An 18817-nucleotide genomic window follows, 5' to 3' on the forward strand; every position below is an offset into this window, starting at 1 on the left:
ACAAAGATGTAAGAAATAAGAATATCAGTAAACTCCTTTCAACAATGTTACATTAGATGTACATGATATATGCAATATATCATGACAGATAGGTGTTTACCCCCCAGAAGTGCAAGGTTTAACATTTAAAAATACAGACTTTTCAGTTTCCAATAACATGGAGTATCTGGGTATCTGGATTATTCCTTCCACCTAAAACAACTAAAAATCTAGAATAAAAGAATTTGTTAGAAGCATCATTGAACTGCCCAAATGGTAAAGCATTCTTGGACCAGGAACTGAGTGGATGTGGAAATTCAAGATGTAAGCAGAGCCCTGAAAGGACTTTTTTGAACCAGGTGAGATTGGCTGTGCTTCGGTTTCACATCCTGCCAAAGCCCAAGGAATAAGAGATAAAGCCCAGGATCCACCCAGGTGAGGAGTCTATCAAGAAATCCTTCCTCCCTAAAACTGGACCACCAGGTACACCCTTGGAGATAATGAAGGTGAAATAGAAGAAAACCCAGCCGTTCCCACATTCTCCCAGGAGACTGCAAGAAAAGTTGACTACCTCAAGCCCTCGATAAAACAGTAGGAAAATTCACCCCTAAAATTAGGAATCATGAGCTAAACCCCATGTGAATTTGCAGCCCAAATTCACACAGAAAATATGACTGGGAATTTAATTTGTAGCGATCCTTGTACAGTTTAGGAAAATGAACAGAGTTCAGCCAACAATGAGTAAGTATTCAAAGAAACAAGGCACCGTAATTGATATTCAGCAGAAACAACAGGTTGCATCAACAGACCCAGAGGGCTTCAGATAATGGAATTACCAGACACAACTATAAAATGACTCTGTATAATATGTTTATAGAAATAAAAAGCAGGGGCACCTGGTGGCTCAGTCGGTGAAGCCTCCGACTTCGGCTCAGGTCAGTATCTCACGGCTTGTGAGTTCGAGCCCCATGTCGGGCTCTGTGCTGATAGCTCAGAGCCTGGAGCCTGCTTTCGATTCTGTGTCTCCTCTTCTCTGCTCCTTCCACACTCATCTTCTGTTTCTCTGTCTCTCAAAAATAAATAAACATTAAAAAAAATTTTTAAGAAATAAAAGGCATACTTGAAAAGGCATATAGAAAATACACTATACTGAATGCCTAAGCATATGTGAAAAAAGAAGTAAAACTTCTGGAAAAAAAAATACATATATATATATCACATTTAAAACTCAGGGAATGGGTTTAACAGTCAATCAGACCCAGGTGACAAAAGAATCAGTGACTTGGAATTCTAAATCTAAAGAAATTATTCAAATTGTAACTCAGAGAAACGAAGAAATAGAAACTACGATACAGGTAAATAAACAGAAAATAGAGTGAGAAAATAAACCTTAAATCTCAATGGGGTCCCTAAAGAAAAAAATGGAAACAGCCGGGAAGTTCTAGACTTGACCAACACTATTTTAGTCATGGTTCTTCTGGTGGAAGAGGATTGGCTCACACGACCATGGGGACTGGCAAGTCTGAAATACGCAGGGCAGGGTGGCAGGCTGGAAACTCAGGCAAGAATTGAAGTCCAGAGTTTGCAATCTTGAGTCCAAGATTCATAGGGCAGGCCAGCAGGGCAGAACCTGGGGCAAAATTTCTGTGGTAGTCTTGAGGTAGATTCCTCCTTCTTCCAGGAAACCTAAGTGTTGGCTCCTAACACCTTCAACTGACTGAATAGGCCCACCCACATTCTGGTGGGTAACCTGCTTTACTTAAAGTCTCCTGATTGTAAATAGCGAGCACATCGCAAGATACCTTCACAGAGACATTTAGATTAGCGTTAGGCCCCATAGCTTAGCCGAGTTGACACAGAAGATTAACCATTACAGAAACAAATACACTGATTTAAGAAATTCAAACAAGTCCCAAGCAGGCTAAATGAAGGAAACTGTCACCTAAGACATATGAGAGTGAAACTGCAGAACACCAAAGACAAAGATCACCGAGCCAGACAGACAGGAAAGAGCGACAGACTGACAAATGACATCTCATCGGTAACGATGATGCTAAAAGACAGTGGAATATCTTCAATGTGTTCAAAATAACTGCCCCCCTGGAATTTTAGACTGGGCAACATAAAAATGTTTTCAGACAAACACGACTTTGCCATCAACAGACACTTGAGAAAATCCTGAGAGATTTACTTCACCTCCCCCAGCTACAAAGTCCGCGGTACGAAAGCATGAAGAACACAGACAGCAGTAAATATTCAGCCCGGTTCCCTGTTCTGGGCACTGCCTCTGTGAAACTTCCCTGGTGCGTGCAGTGTCCTTCTGCTCCCAAGCCTCTTTCCCCACACTCTCACGGGTCCCAGGGGTACCAATTGGTCTGAAGACCACCCTTCCTGCAGGATGTGGCCTTTCACATACTAAGCCATCAGCAGCTTATGGATTAGCTGCCCTGGGAAAGGTGTCAGGGCTGGTCCAGTCGGCTGTGTGGGCCAGGATGAAGTGACTGGCCACCCAGTAATCCGAAGTCCGGACTAGAAGGGCTGCCCAAGGTGGAGGGGGTGGTAGGGATTGAGGGAGGCTTCTTATCTAAATCTCCTCCTCCCCTCCACTCTGCCCCAAGATAGAGAAGATACCTCTAAGGCCCTGTGACATTTAGGGCACAGGGCCCATGCTTCAGTTCCAGAGCTTTCTGTTTCATCCCAAGCACATCAGTTTACCTTGCTGGTCCTCCGTTTCCACGCTGTAAATGAACAGAAAAACAATCCTCTGATGGAATTGTTACAATGATTAAATATCAATATTTACTAGCCTCTTGATAAATACGCACATCTTTTCTTCTCACCCCACAGAAGTTTTCATGTATTTTTTTCCCCTTCTATATAAGGGTGACTCATACCGGTAAGTCACCAGAGAAAGGACAGGTGTTTCAAAAGGAGTTTCCAGGTATTGGAATGAATTGGAAATAAATCAATCTGTTATGGTTCCCAGTTTCCCTGGAAACCCCAAAGACTATCTGGGGACCAGTTGGCTAACGGGGAGCAATCTGTACCAGTGAGGCCATATTGGGTAACCCATAGTCCACATGCCCCACCCTTCTGCCACAACTCACTTCGTGGCCAGGTTGACTGATCTCGCTTGCTCTCCCTCTCCCTCTCCTCTCTCTCTCTTCCTCTCGAGAGACATGATACATGGCCCCAGACACGAGACATGGCCCAGAGCAAGTGCAGAAGTTCCTGTGGCCTGGCTTGTCTCATTCCCTCACACGGCCTATCCAAGAGGCTTCTTCTTTGGTGCCTTTACTGCAAGGAATAGGAAAAGTGAGGCCCAGAGACATTGGGTAAAGGTGCCCGTACCCTTCCCTATCGTGTTCTGCTCCAGACTTTCCAAAGCAATGGCCAGTCTACGATTTAGAAGATGAATGGCTTCTCTTTTCCTCCCCACGTGGAGGTTTCATTGGAGACACCGTTTGCTTGTGGTTACAAGTACTGTGCTTCCCCGTTGACCACCAGGGGGCGACTGCGCTGCAACCGGGCCTCCTCACCGATTTCCCCGCCCTCCACAGGCTCCGGAGGAAACTACGCGGGAGGGAAGCTACTAGTCATTTCTTTCAGAGCCCAAAGACATTTTCCGTATTTCTGCCTCATTCTGCACATGGTTTCCCCCCAGAAAACTCAATTGATCAAGTAACAGTTCCACAAAAGTCTACCAAGCTGGGTGCTGGGAGAGAAGATGCACTTATCAGTCCCTATTTGATTAACTAGGACACACATAAGCACTCATCAGACTGCGTAACTGTTACCACACTGAGCAGATTTCATTCCAGCCCATGGCAAGTAAGTTAACGTTTGGATTCCCCACTTAGGCTTACCCACTAGGCTTTTGAAAATCCTGAAGAAAGCTTGAAAACCTCAATGACACCCTACAGGGTCTAAAAAGCCAGACAGGAGACAGTAGTTTGTCGCAGAAACATCTGGGCTGTCAGAGACCCTACGGGAAAGAGTCGTGTGTAGAGCACGCGTCAAACAGCTGAGGGTGTGATCCCGACAGAACCAAACTTTGAAACAACCACACCGTCCCGTAAAACGCTTGTGGGGACAGAGATTTTTTTTTGCAATCTGTCAGCACTCTCCGGTCTCTAACCTTTGCTCGGTGCCCTGGAGCCTCAGCAACAGCCAAGGTCACAGGCGGTCTGTTCATGAGCTTCTAATCATTATGTGTCTACTCAGGGTGGTTTTCTGCCTCCTCCTCCACGCCAGGCAGTGACACTCCACTCATCCTCGTCCCTGCCCCTGCCAAGTTCCAAATTCCTGGGTCTATGCGAAGGGAGGCATCATTCTACCTTTATTAGATACCTTCTCATACACTATGTGTGGGCTGCAATGTGAGACCACGGGGATAAACCACTGTCTCTGCCTTTGGGAAATTCAAGTCCGGGGACCCAGAAGGCAAAATGTCCACGGGAGTGATTCGGACCATGACAGAAGTTACCACGAGGCACATGCCAGGGTGGGGGACAAAGCTCATTGGGAAAGACTGCCAGAGGACCTGGACATCCCACAGAACTGTGGGTAAAACAAGAGGAAGCAGGCTCAAAGTGAGGAACTGAGGGGCCCGCCTCAGTGTAAGTATTTGCGATGTCCGTTTTAGAGTGGCTGGGAGCCTTTTTTCCCTTGTCCGTCCTGCCTTCCCCTGACACATTCCAGAGGGGAGCTGTGCTGCAGTCAGTAACGCTTTGAGAGCTAGTTGTGAGGCTCTCCTCGAGCCAGGTTCTGTCATCCTGGACATGGTTCCTTGTTCTTTTCATTGGTCCATTAACCTTCTGCATCCCAGACAAGCTTCCAAGGCCATGGACACTGTTGCCGGCCCAAAGCCGGTGCTAAGCCCCCTCTCCCTGCCCCCCTCACCCACTCACATGAACCCTAGCCCTTCAGGTGAGGGGAATACCAGAGGCAAGCTATCTGTGGTTTCACAGGAGCCAGCTCTAATCACATGGACTCTGTCTGAACTAGCTTGTTATAAAGAGAATGTGCAGAATCTAGCTGCCTGCAAAGTGAGGTCTGTAGGGTTCAGAGATTAGAGAAGAGGGCGGGGTATAGGTAGGGTCAGTCTGCACAGGGAATGGTGCCTATAGGCCAGAACCAGAAACAATGTGGCCCAGACTAAACCTTTCTCTAAGCAGGGCCAAGATGAGGGATCTGTAAGAAACACTCTATCCATCGTACCCACCACACCCCTCTTGAAGGGGATGATACAGGTTTAATTAGACCCTGGCCAGAGCTGAGAGGTCCCAGAGAAGGGACAATGTAACAAGAGTCCAACCCACAAACTTCCCTCCGACGTCTGTCCCGACTGCTGAGGGCCATCAGTCTTAGAACAGGGCTCCCTAACAACTGCTGTGTACTTTTTTGTTTTGTCTATTCCTCCACAAGGAAACCCCAGCTTCCCTCTAACTCATATATCTTTGCTTTCACACCTCGATCTGGACGCAGGGCTCCCTCTGTTCAGGTCTCTTAGCTGGCTTTGAACATTACCGAACCTTCCTTTAAATGCAGTATCTAAGCCTACCCCATCCCTTTGCCTGAGATGGCCCCTCCATTCGCTTGGCAACAAACGGCTGTCAGGAACTTCGCTCTCACTGAGGTCCCTGAGCACCATGGGAACGAAAGACACCAGTCTTCCGCTTCCCCGCATCCTCCCCCTGCTCCTGGCAGTAGCCTCCCAATCTCGCCTGCGGAGCCCTCCTCCACGCCCCATTGGTGAAGCCCTGGCGGCCACACTACCTCTAAGGCCAGACGAAGCTAATCACGGCAACGCCTTTCCCCGTCAGTGATTGGTTGGGGGGCGGGCACCTGACCCGATTACAGCCAATGAGGCCCAGGGAGACATATGCTGGGCATGCTGGGAAAAGGCGCTGCTGCCATACTCTCAGACACTAGGTCGTGTGAGTCCTGGAGCTGTTGCTGCAGCTTCGTACCTGCAGGGAGCCGCGGGAATGAAGCCGGTGCAGAAGATGGCCTGACTGAGGCATGGAGAGAGGGAAAGCAAGGTCCGGGGAAGGCAAGTGGGGGAGGGGAAGCTCTTGAGCTCAAAATCAAACTGCACCTTAAGCAAGCCCCCTCCCACTCTCTTGACTCTTCACTTATGAGCCACTGGTTAATAGGATTCCCCTCTCCACCCCCACCACCATAAGCCAGTTAGACCTGGGTTGACTGGCACTTTTCCTGAAAAATTCTCAACTGCTGTGGCCCCGCATGTCAGGCTCAGCTGTGGGGTGGTGAACATGCGCTCCAGACTCCAGCGGGTCCTGAAGGAAGCGGGGGGGAGAGGGGTGGGGTTAGGGGCCAGAGTGCCCAGTGCTGTCTCTTCTGCCAGATTGTGGGCGTCTTGCAAGTGGGAGCCATGGTGGTCCCTCCTGGGGCCAGGACTGGCACTGTGGCTGGCACATTGGGGAAGGGAGTGGTCAGTAATGCTGCTGAACCGAAGGTTATAGGGAAGGAGGCCATGGCAGACAGCCCAGGGTGGGGCCAGGTGTCAGGGCCCTGAGCCTAATGGGTCATGGGACCCGCTTTTCCGCAGCACCAGGGTCAGGGTCTTTTTTGAAACATCTCTTGAAACATCTCCTCTGGCCTGCACTGTAGGGCACAGTCTGAGCACTCACCCCCAGCTCAGCCCCTCTTTTTTCTACTTTCCTGAGCAATTCTGGTTGTGTCCTGACCCAGGAGCACAGCAAATGAAGCCAGGCAATGGTTTTTCCCAGTTTTGAAAAATTACCAAATACAGTAAAACATCCAGAAACTAAAAATAAAGCCCCAAAGAGCAGGCCATCAGTCAGTCCCCCACAGCCAACTTCCAGCCCAACCAGTATTGTGAAATCCTCAAGTTCCCTGCTTTGTTGACAAACTTCCCCAGCCCTGAGTGGAACATTGTCCTGGGCAGAACGAATGGAGCCCAAAGGGAGGTGGCCCTGGTCTCTGACTTGTGTCCCCCCCCACCCCAGGCCATATCTCCTGTGTCTGTGGGACAGGCATCGAGACTCTCCAGCCCCCATCCATCCCAGCCCATTACTTCACTACTCATTCATTTATTCATTCATTCATTGGGAAAAAAAACAACAACAACAACCTTTATACGCCCAGCACTCTGGGGGAGTCTGAGGATAAAATCACAGAATATTTGCAGACCTCTCCCTGGTGGAGCCTATAATTTCTTGAAGACAAGACATTGATAAAGTCTTCACTGAAAAGAGAAATCACTCAAAAGGGTGTAAATTTACAACCAGTGCCACAGCCACAAAGGTGAGGTCTGAGAACCTTTGGACAGGCCACGTGACCTCAGGAGGCTTCCTGAGGGAAGTGGCATTTGAGGTAAACCTGAAGCATGAGTGGGAGGGAGCCAGGTAAAGGGTTGTGGCACAGGAGGGAGACAGCACTGCCCAGAACTGGGCTAGAGAGACAGGACTTGGAGCCCGGAATCCTGAGCACAGACGGAGGTGAAATGGGGAGGTCCTCTGAAGGCTTGGGCCTCAGCCTGAGGGCAGCAGGAAGGCACTGATGAGTGTATTATTGTCAAATCATTGTTCTGAAAATGCCCCTCTGGCTGAAACATGGACTCCAAATTGGAGCGGCCAGAGAAGATGCAGGGAAACCAGAGAGGATGCTGTTGGGGTCAGCTATGACAGCATAGCAGTCATTGATTATTACATCTCAGAGTGATGCTTGTTCAAGGTCTCTCATGCACTTGCAATTAGACAGTGGCTGGGGTAGGAGTCATCTGATAATTGAAACTTATGGCAGATAGGGACACTATATGGAGCTCCTGGAAAGAACTGATAAGAGAATCATCACAGTTCAGGTTCTAGGACTGTAGAGCATGTCTATACCCTCTTCTCAAATATCTACTCTGACTTTGAAAAACAGCTCTGGCTTGCTGTTGGGTTTTATGTCCCACCATGGGATATTAGGTGGCCATGCAGTCTGAGCTGCCCAAAAACTCTGGGTGTTGTTGGATCCCTCAGTTATAAGGTTGGGCACGTGCAGCATCAGTCTGTCATCAAATGGAAATGGTAGCTAAGAGTCCGAGCTCAGGCAGGTGTGGAAGATACAACTAAGTTGAATGCGCAGGTGACTCAGATTATTTTCACACCAATTCCAGTCGCATTGCCTCCTCTCTCTCAACCCACAGGCAAGGCTTCCTGGGATGATCTTTAGGATATGTTTACAGAAAATGAAAAAATTCTGGGGCACCTGGGTGGCTCAGTTGGTTGAGCGTCCAACTTTGGCTTAGGTCTGTGGGTTCGAGCCCCGTGTCAGGCTCTGTGCTGACAGCTCAGAGCCTGGAGTTGCTTCAAATTCTGTGTCTCCCTCTCTCTCTGCCCCTCCCCTGCTCGTGCTCTGTCTCTCTTTCTCTCAAAAATAAACACTAAAAAAATAAAAATAAAAAAAATATTCAAGCATGCTCTACAGATGGGTTTGCATGAAATGACGCTGATAATTCCCCAAAGTTACAAGGCAGCATGGCCATCTCATTCAGGGGTGACCTTGACCTCATTCAGGGATGAAGGTCAATGGTGAAGAAAAATCTCCCCTGTGGCTAGAACTTTGGGCAATGTGTTTGATTTTCTGGAGTGAGAGATGGCCAGAAGTATGAATCTACTGGTTATTGGTTCATGATCTGTTGTTAATGGTTTGGCTTTATGGTCAAGCACTTGGAAGGAACAGGAATGAAAGATTGGTGTAATAGGGTTCTCCAAAGAATAGAACCTAGGTAGATAGATAGATAGATAGATAGATAGATAGATAGATAGATATTTTAAGGAATTGGCTTATGTGATTGTGGAGGCTTTGTGTGTCCAAAATCTAATGGGATAGGCCAGCAGTTTGGAGATTCTGGAAAGAGCTGCAGTTTGAATTGAAAAGCCATCTGCTGGAAAAATTCTTTCTTGCTTGGCGTAGGGTGGGTAGGTGTCAGTCTTTGTTCTGTTAAGGCCTTCAATGGATTGAACATGGCACATGCACATTATGAAAGCAATATGTTTTACCCAAATTCCACTGATATAAATGCTAATTTTATGAAACCAATATTTCACTGTATGTTAACTAAAATTTAAATTAAAAAAATATATCTTGCTGAAATAAAATGTTAATTTTGGGGCGCTTGGGTGGCTCAGTTGGTTAAGCATCCAACTCTTGATTTCAGCTCAGGTCATGAAATGAGAGGTCATGATCTCACAGTTCATCAGATTGAGCCCCGTGTAGGGCTCCAAGCACAAAGCCTGCTTGGGATTCTCTGTCTCTCTCTCTCTCTCTCTCTCTCTCTCTCTCTCTCTCTCTCTGCCCTCTCCCCACTCATGCCCTCTCTCTCTCAAAATAAATAAACATTTTTAAAAATGTTAATTTCATCCAAAGAACACTCTCACAGAAACATACAGAATAATGTTTGACCAAATTTCTGGGCACCGTGGCCAAGCCAAATTGACACATAAAATTACCATCCCAATTGATGACAGGTAAGTCTGGAGAAGAGTTATGGGGATGGACCTCTCTGAAAGGACATAGACTATGAAGATATTAGTGTACATGTGAATGCCCACCAAAAGGCATCCATTGCACAGGAGCACAACAATAGGTGGGAAACATGGATACTTACTAATGTATTCTGGATGTTAGTTAGCCTCTCTCCCCACCCTAGTGCTTGCTCAATGGGCCCATGAACAGGCTGGCAGGAATAGGGTCCATGCATGGTCTTAGCAATGTGCACTTACCCTTACCAAGACTGACCTAACACTATTGCTAAGTGCCCAGTCTGCCAACAGCAGAGACCAGTGTTAATCCTTGATATGGCACCACTCCTTGTGGGCACCAGCTAGCTACCTAGTGGCAAGTAGATTACTTTGGACCTCCTGCGTCACAGAAGGCACAGAGATTTGCCCTCACAAGACACGTATTAGTAGTAAAGTTTAATGAAAAATACAGCAATAGTAAAGGTTAACGAAAAACTACAGAAACCAAAAAAGGCAGGACCATTGAGGGCTCAAACATTTTGGGAATGAGAGTTTAAGTCACTCCTCTAGGTGTGAACCCCGAGCAGTTAAGGTTCTCATTGAGGGCAGGGGAAATACAGAGGGTGCAGTGAAAGAAGAAAGCTATCAGTATCGGTTACAGCCTTGTGACAAATTACAGAAAGGAGAACTGTAGTAGTTTGGCTGCTTTTTTGTTTGTTTTCATTGATTTTTTAATCATTTTAATTTTCTGTTTCATCATAAGTGTAGTTTTTAATCTTCATCCTCTATTCCTCCCATCCCCTCATCCACCTCCCCTTTGATAACCATAAGTTTGTTCTTTATAATTAAGAATCTGTTTGTTGGTTTGCTGCTCTCTTTTGTTTTTCTTTTATTCATTTGTTTGTTTTATTTAATCCTATATATGAATGAGATCATATGATATTTGTCTTTCTCTGACTGATTGCTGACTAACCCCATGTTGTTGCAAATAGCAAGATTTCATTTTTTCTTATGGCTGAATAATATTTCATCATGTATATACCACATCTTTATCTTTTCATCTGTCAATGGACACTTGGGCTGTTTCCATAGTTTGGCTATTGTAAATAATGTGGTAAACATAGGGATGCATATATCCCTTTGAATTGGTGTTTCTGTATTTTTTGGATAAATACTCAATAGTGTGATTACTGGATCATAGGGTAGTTCTATTTTTAATTTTTGGGGGGAACCTCCGTACTGTTTTCCATAATGGCTGCACCAGTTTGCATTCCCACCAACAATGCATGAAGATTCTTTTTTCTCCATATACTCATCAACACTTGTTATTTCTTGTGTTTTTGATTTTAACCGTTCTGAAAGGTGTGAGGTGATATAGGTCATTGTGGTTTTGGTTTGCATTTCCCTCATGATGAGTGATGTTAAACATCTTTTGATGTGTCCACTGGCCATCTGTATGTCTTCTTTGGAGAAATGTCTGTTCATGTCTTCTGCCCGTTTTTTAATTGGATTATTTGTTTTTTGGGTACTGAGTTATATCAGTTCTTTGTATATTTTGGATATTAACCGTTTATCAGATATATCATTTGTAAATGTCTTCTCTCATTCACTATGTTGCCTTTTAGTTTTGTTGATTGTTTCCTTTGTTGTGCAGAAACTTTTTATTTTGATGTAGTCCCCGTAGTTTATATTTGCCTTTGTTTCCTTTGCCTCAGGAGACATATGTAAAAAAAATGTTGCAGAGCATCTGGGTGGCTCAGTCAGTTAAGCATCCAACTTTGGCTCAGGTCATGATCTCACAGTTCATGAGTTCGAGCCCGTGTGTCGGTCTCTGTGCTGAGATCTCAGAGCCTGGAGCCTGCTTCACATTCTGTGTCTCCCTCTCTCTGCTTCTCCCCAACTCACATTCTGTCTCTCTTCCTCTCAAAAATAAACATAAAAAAAAATTGTTTTTGTGTTGCTATGGCTCATGTCAAGAGACATTACCGCCTATCCTCTCTTCTAGGATTTTTATGGCTTCAGGTCTCACATTTAGGTCTTTAATCCATTTTGAGTTTACTTTTGTGGATGGTAAAAGAGTGGTCAGTTTCATTCTTTTGCATGTGGCTGACCAGTTTTCTCAACACCAGTTATTGAAGAGACTGTTTTTCCCCATTGTATATTCATCCCTCCTTTGTCAAAGATTAATTGGCCATAAAATTGTGGGTTTATTTCTGGGTTTTCTGTTCTATTCCCATTGATCCATGGATCTGTTTTTGTTCCAGTACCGTACTGTTTTGATTACTACAGCTTTGTAATATAACTTGAAATCTGGAATTATGACACCTCTAGTTTTGTTTTTCTTTTTCAACATTGCTTTGGCTATTCAAGATCTTTTGTGGTTCCATACAAATTTTAGGATTGTTTGTTATAATTCTGTGAAAAGTTTTGCTTATTTTCTATTTGATATGTTTGGATATGCTAACCATTTGTTTGTCCTTCCCAATTTTCCTTTATCCACAAGTTGTGAGAAACTTAGGCAACAGAATATTCTAACAGGGGACTTTTACTAAATTGAGCAATGATTAACAGTGAGTGATGGGTACCTTGACCCCTGGGGAAAGGGTGAGAACTTCTTCACTCCTAAGAAGAGTAACCTCATATTAGATAGAAATCGAGAGTTATTTTGTTGATGTACAGAAATCAAATATGTGTCAGGGGGTACATCTGGAAGCAGAGTAGTCAAAGGGCTGGACTGTGCCAGTTACCTATTTATTGCTTGTCAGCTCTAGATTCACCTTTTTTTTTTTTTTTTTTTTTTTTTTTTTTGCCTATTCTGTAAAAATGGATCCAGGCACTTTAAATATTTTCTCCTTGCCACCTTACACTAAAGCATTGTCTACAGAGGGCACTGGAGAGACATTCTAGGAAGAAAGGATTCTGCTTCCTGTTTTCAGCATTTTCACTAGACCAGCTCCTGCAGACTTCTTCAGCAGCAGGATCCGACAGCATTCCCCACTTCCCCAGTGCCCAGCTCCTGCAGTACCTGGTCCCAGAAGCTCTGGTGGCCAGCAACCTCCCTTGGCACTCCCTTCGTCAGTTGGCTTTGTAACAGAGAGCTTCCAGTAAAATGTTGCCAGTACCCTAAAGCTTGGATTTCAAGTGAGCTCCAGATTTCTAGTAGGTTTCACCAGCACAGCTCTAGACATCTCTGCCATCTCCAACAAGGGGAGTGGGGGGAATCCCAGCCTTGGCAGGTTTCTTCCTAGGGTGCTTCCTCGAGTCTTAAGGGTTTGACTTCTTATATCCGTTATTACTTTTATATTTAGAGTCTTACTGGGCAATCCCTCATGACTGTAATCCCCTGTTCTACTTAATATGTCCTATAGTAAACTTAAGTCTGATCAAATTCCCGTGTGATTTCTTTCCTGATTGGACCTAGACTGATATGCTGTTGAGAGAGAGAGCTAAGAAGAGGCTGTACCACCTTTTATTGCCTAGCTGTTATAGGCTGAATTGTGTCCCCCCAAAATTCATAGGTTGAAGTCCCAACCCCTAGTACTTCAGATTGTGACTGTATTTAAAGATAAGTCTTTTAAAGAGGTGATTAAGTTAAAATGAGGCTGTTAGGGTGGGCCCTAATCCAGTGTGACTGGTGTCCTCATAAAAAGAGGAAATTTAGTCACACAGACACTAGGGGTGCATACACAGAGGGACGACCATGTGAAGAGCCAGCAAGAAGGTGGTCATCTGCAGGCCAATGAGAGAGGCCTCAGAAGAACCCAACCTGCCAACACCTTAATCTCAGATTTCCAGCCTTCAAAACTGAGAAAACGAACGTGTGTTCTTTAAACCACCTGCTGTTATGGCAGCCCAAGCAGAGTAATACACTGACCTTGGCAATCAGGCAGGATCACCCACTGCACTGTATTTAGTAGAAGTGAGTCACTAAGTTCAGCTCACAGAAAATTAGATGGATGAAAATTAGATACCACTTACTGATGGAAGGAGTGCTAAACAATTTGTGAACATGTTTTAAAATCTGTCAGAAAGGCATAGTAGGAACGCAGCCAGGTAGGATATAATAGTGGCTTGACCTGGGATAAGAAGTCTAACAACTCAGATTTGGGAAGGTAATGTTGCTGGGACATGAAGATGAATTGGAAATGAAAGTGAGAGTGAGGGAAGGGCAAAGACTGAATTCTGGTTTGGGAGCTGTTCAGCTGGACAGCTTGTCATGACATCCCCTGAAATAGAGAAGAAGACCATGTTTGACGTGGAAAAATCATAAGTTCAGTCTTGGACATGTTGTTTACGGTGCTTTTGAGACATCAAAATGGAGATGTCCAATAGGCATTTGGATTCATGTGAGACTTATTTCTGTGGTGATAATGAAACCACCAAGCATGAAAAAGATTGCTTAGGGATCCTACTGAGTGAGGAGAAGCGCAGTAAGGATCATGCTTTGAGCGATGCCATCATCTATAGGGTGTGTGGAGGAGGGTGAGTTTGAAAGGGACTGAGATGGAGGAGGAAATTCAAAAAAGTGTAGAGTGACAGGAAACTTATCAGTTCAGACTGTGTGTGACTGCAAGTAACAGGGATCCAAAATAACAGTGGCTTAAAAAAAAGATTTTTTTTTTCTCTCACTTGCACGGAATACCAAAACCCCCATCAGTAACCCCTAGCAACCATTAATCTGTTTTCCATCTCTGTAATCTTGAGATGTTCTATAAATGGTGTCATACAGAATGTGACCTTTGGAGATTGGCCTTTTTCACTCAGCACAATGCCCTTGAGATCCATCCAAGTTATTGTGGATATCCAAAGTTGTTTCCTTTTTATTGACAAGTAGTATTTCATAGTATGGATGTACCACATTTTGTTTAACCATTCACCTACTGTAAAAGATTTTGGTTGTTTCCATGGTTTTAGCTATTACAAATAAAACTGCTATGAACAATCATGTATAGAATTTTATTTCTCTGGGATAAATGCCCAGGACTACAGTTTCTGGGCCATATGGTAAGTGCATGTTTAGTTTTTTTTAAGAAACAACCAAACTATTTTCTAGAGTGGCTATGGCATTTGACATTCCTGTCAGCAATGTATAAGAAATCCAGTTATCTGCATCCTCTCCAGCATTTGGTATTGTCACTATTTTTTCAACTGTTCTAATAATTGTGCGGTGATATCTCATCATGGTCTTAATTTTCATCCCCCTAATTTCTATAGAGATACTGAACATCTTTTCATGTGATCATATGCTATTTGTATAGCTTCCAGTGAAACACCTCTTCATGTCCTTTATCCATTGCTTGTTTTTTTTCTGTTGATTTTTGAGGGGTTTTCTTTTTTCTTTTTTAACTGAAGTATAGCTGACACTATTTTACATTAGTTTCAGGTATACAGCATAGTGATTCGACAAGTCTGTGGGTTTTTTATATATCCTAGTGTGCGTTCTTTGTCAGCTATGTAGTTTGCAAATATTTTCACCCTGTCTGTAGCTTGTTCTTTCGCCCACTTAACATCCTTTTGCAGAGTAAAAGGTTTTAATTATGATGAAGCCCACTACTTTTTTTTTTTTTTTTTTTTTCCTGTATTAAGCTTTTGGGGTAATGTCTAAACCTTTCACTAAGCCCTATGTCTCAAAGATTTTCTCCTATATTTTCTTCTAAAAGCTTGATAATCTTAGGGACACCTGGATGAATCAGTCAGTTGAGCATCCAATTCTTGGTATTGGCTCAGGTCATGATCTCACGGTTCGTGGGATCAAGTCCTGTGTCGGTATCTACACTGACAGCCCGGAGCCTGCTTGGGCTCACCCTCTCTTTCTCTCTGCCCCTCCCCCACTCATTCTCTCTTCCCTCTCTCTCTCAAAATAAAAAATAAACTTAAAAAAAAATAAGAGGGGCGCCTGGGTAGCTTGGTCAGTTAAGTGGCCGACTTTGGCTCAGGTCATGATCTCACAGTCCGTGAGTTCAAGTCCCGCGTCGGGCTCTGTGCTGACAGCTCAGAGCCTGGAGCCTGTTTCAGATTCTGTGTCTGTCTCTCTCTGACCTTCCCCCGTTCATGCTCTGTCTCTCTCTGTCTCAAAAAAATAAATAAACGTTAAAAAAAATAAAAAAAAAATAAGATAATAAAAGCTTGATAATTTTACATTTTAAATTTAAATCTGTGATCCATTTTGAGTTAAATTTTATATAAGATCATGGATGTACAGTTGCTCTAGCACCGTTTGTTGGAAGGACTATCTTTCCTCCATTGAATTGCTTTTGTATCTTTCTCAAAACCAGCTGGATATATTTCTGTGAGTCCATTGATCTGTCTATCCCTCTGCCAATATCACACAATCTTGATTACAATAACCACATAATAAGTCTTGAAATCAGGTCGACTGATTATTCTCACTTTATTCTTCTTTTGCAAAGTTAGCCATTTGTTTTAGCTATTCTGGTTCCTTTGCCTTTCAGTGTAAATTTTAGAATAGTCTTGTCTTTATGTAGAAAAAATTGTGATTGGATTTTGGTAGGAATTGTGTTACATTTGTATATCAGTTTGTGGAGAATTAACATCTTTACTGTGTTGGGTCTTCCAATCTGTGGGCAGGGTATATATCTCATTACTTATGCTGATCTTTGATTTCTTTTGTCAGTGTTTTATAGTTTTCAGCACACAAGTCCTGTATGTGTTTAGTTAGATTTGCACCTAAGTATTTATTTTTATTTGAGCAAATAGTATTATATTTTTAATTTCAGGATACACATTTTCATTGCTAGTGTACCGAAATACAGTTGATTTTTGTATGTTGATCTTTTACTCTGTAAACTTGCTGGATTCACTTATTATTTCCAGGAGGGTTTTTTCCCCCACTGTGGATTTTCTATGAAGACAACAATACCATCTGCAAAAAGAGATCGTTTTATTTCTTCCCTTCCAATCTGTACATTTTTTATTTCCTTTCAATTGCCTTATTGTACTAGCTAGACCTTGCGGTACTATGATGAATAAGAGGGGTAGGAACCGGCATTCTTTCCTTGTTCTCAGTCTTGAGGGGAAAGCATTCAATTTTTCACCATTAACCATATTAACTGTAGGCTTTTTGGTAAATGTTCTTTATCAAGTTGAAGAAGTTCCCTTCTCAGTTTTGAGAGTATGTTTCATGAATGGGTGTTGGATTTCGTTGGATTTTTCTACATTAATTGATATGACTTGGTGATTTTTTTTCTTTAGCTTATTAACCTGGTGAATTATATTTAGTGTTTGGATATTGAATGTGCCTTGTATTCCTGCAATAAACCATTTGGTCATGGTAGAAAATTATCTTCATATATTGCTGACTTAGATTTGCTAATATTTGGTTAAGGACTTTTACATCTGTATTCATGAGATATATTGCTTTATGGTTTCCTTTTTTTTTTAAATTTTTTTTTTAACGTTTATTTATTTTTGAGACAGAGCATGAACGGGGAAGGGTCAGAGAGAGAGGGAGACACAGAATCTGAAACAGGCTCCAGGCTCTGAGCTGTCAGCACAGAGCCTGACGCGGGGCTCGAACTCACGGACCATGAGATCATGACCTGAGCCAAAGTCGGCCGCTTAACCGACTGAGCCACCCAGGCGCCCCTGTGGTTTCCTTTTTTGTACTGTCTTTGTTTTCTGGTATCAGGGTAATACTAGCTTCATAAAATGAATTGAGACATGTTCCTTCCTATTCAATTTTCTGAAATAGATTATGTGGAATTGCTGTTCATTCTTTAAACATTTGGTAGAATTCTCCAATGAAACCATCTGGGACTAGATCTTTCTTTTTTAGGAGTTTTGTTGTTGTTTGTTTATTTTGAGAGAGAGTGAGCATGCGTAGAGAAAGGGAAGGAGAGAGAGAATCCGAGAGAGGCTTTGTGCTCCCAGGATCCCAGAGCAGAACCCAATGTGGGGCTTGAACTCAGGAACAGTGAGATCATGACCTGAGCCCAAATCAAGAGTCAGCCGCTTAACCAACTGAGCCACCCAGGTGCCCCTCAGGACTTTTTAAGTTACAAATTCAATTTCCTTAATACATACAGTGCTATCCAAATTATCTATTTCATTTTGGGTGAATTGTGACAGGCTGTTTTAAGGAATTGCTCCATTTCATCAAGGTTGTAAAATTTATGTGTGTAGCTTTGTTCATAGTATTCTCTCATCTTTTTGATCATGGTCTTTAATAACATCACCTATTTCATCTTGTCCAGAAGCAGAAGTCATCTCCTTGGCATTTCGAAGGTGCAGTCCCCAAATTTTGCCTAAGTTGTATGTTCCCGTCTCCCTGTTTCCCTTCAGTTTTTCTGGCTGATCCTTACCTGATGGGTCTTCTGACTGGGGGTTATATCAGACTCTCTTTACCACATTCCTCCTGATCACACTTACCCTCACAAGTCCCGTTTCTCTCTGTACGCTGACCTCTACCTTCAAGCTAGACTAGAACCCCAAGTTCTAAGACCTATGTCTCCATGTCCACCCTGCATTGCCTCCTTGAATGTGTCACAGGCACATTAAATACAACCCATCCAAACACTGAGCTCATCATCCTCTCCCTAGACCTGCTGCCCCTCCAGAATGGAGGACCCCTGTCGCCATAATGGCACTGCCACTTACCAGCCAGAAACCTAGGAGTTGGCCTGAGACCTTCTTCCGCTTTCACTTCCACTTCCTGTCATCATCAAGAGCTGTCTGTTCTACCTTCTAAACATGTCTGGATTCACACGGTCTCTGCCACACACCAAGCCACCTGCCCCACTGCACTCATTTGCCTTGGAGGAGTGGCTAGAGCAAAAGTTCTCAAATGCAAGTCTAACCCTGTGTGTGACATGTCCCGTGTGCTTAGATAAGGCTCAGACTCCTTCGTGGGGCGAGTAAAGCCCTTGATGATCTGGTCCTTGATTAAGTCTTGGGCATCTTGCCCAGACCACTTAATATGTCTTCATATGCCAGAGGCCTACAGAGCCGGATTGTAACTGCCTGTGTAATTAAAACACCTCTACACGAGAATGCCTGTTCTCTGATGCTGGAGGTTATGCCTCCCGCTATCCTGCCCTAGGCCGAGCACAATGCGTGTGAAGACAGGGCTGCTTGAGAATGGCAGTAAAGGACCGCACTTGGGGTCAAAAATGCTGGTTCCACTACTCACACTCCCGTGTCACCTTGAGCAAAACACTTCTGCCTCGGGTTTCCCATATGTAAAATGGGTGCAATCATCCCTCCTCTTCTCTGTGATATGTCAGAATCAGAAGACAAAAATATTCGTTGTTGTGAACCAGCACGCCATCATTTGGTCTCCTCCACCACACTTTGCCTAACAATCAGAACGGTGCCTGGCCTAG

General features: G+C 43.9%; 1 long non-coding RNA gene across 1 annotated transcript; it reads right to left on the reverse strand.

Annotated features, from left to right (window-relative positions):
* Positions 1–987: 987 nt before the first annotated feature.
* Positions 988–5750, reverse strand: LOC123384541. Its single transcript, XR_006595783.1, has 3 exons — positions 3087–5750; positions 2611–2717; positions 988–1046 (listed from the first exon to the last, which is right to left on the reverse strand). It is a non-coding gene; the product is annotated as an uncharacterized LOC123384541 (long non-coding RNA).
* Between the last annotated feature and the right edge of the window lie 13067 nt (positions 5751–18817).

Source organism: Felis catus, chromosome A3 (assembly GCF_018350175.1).
Source record: "Felis catus isolate Fca126 chromosome A3, F.catus_Fca126_mat1.0, whole genome shotgun sequence".
NCBI lineage: Eukaryota > Metazoa > Chordata > Mammalia > Carnivora > Felidae > Felis > Felis catus.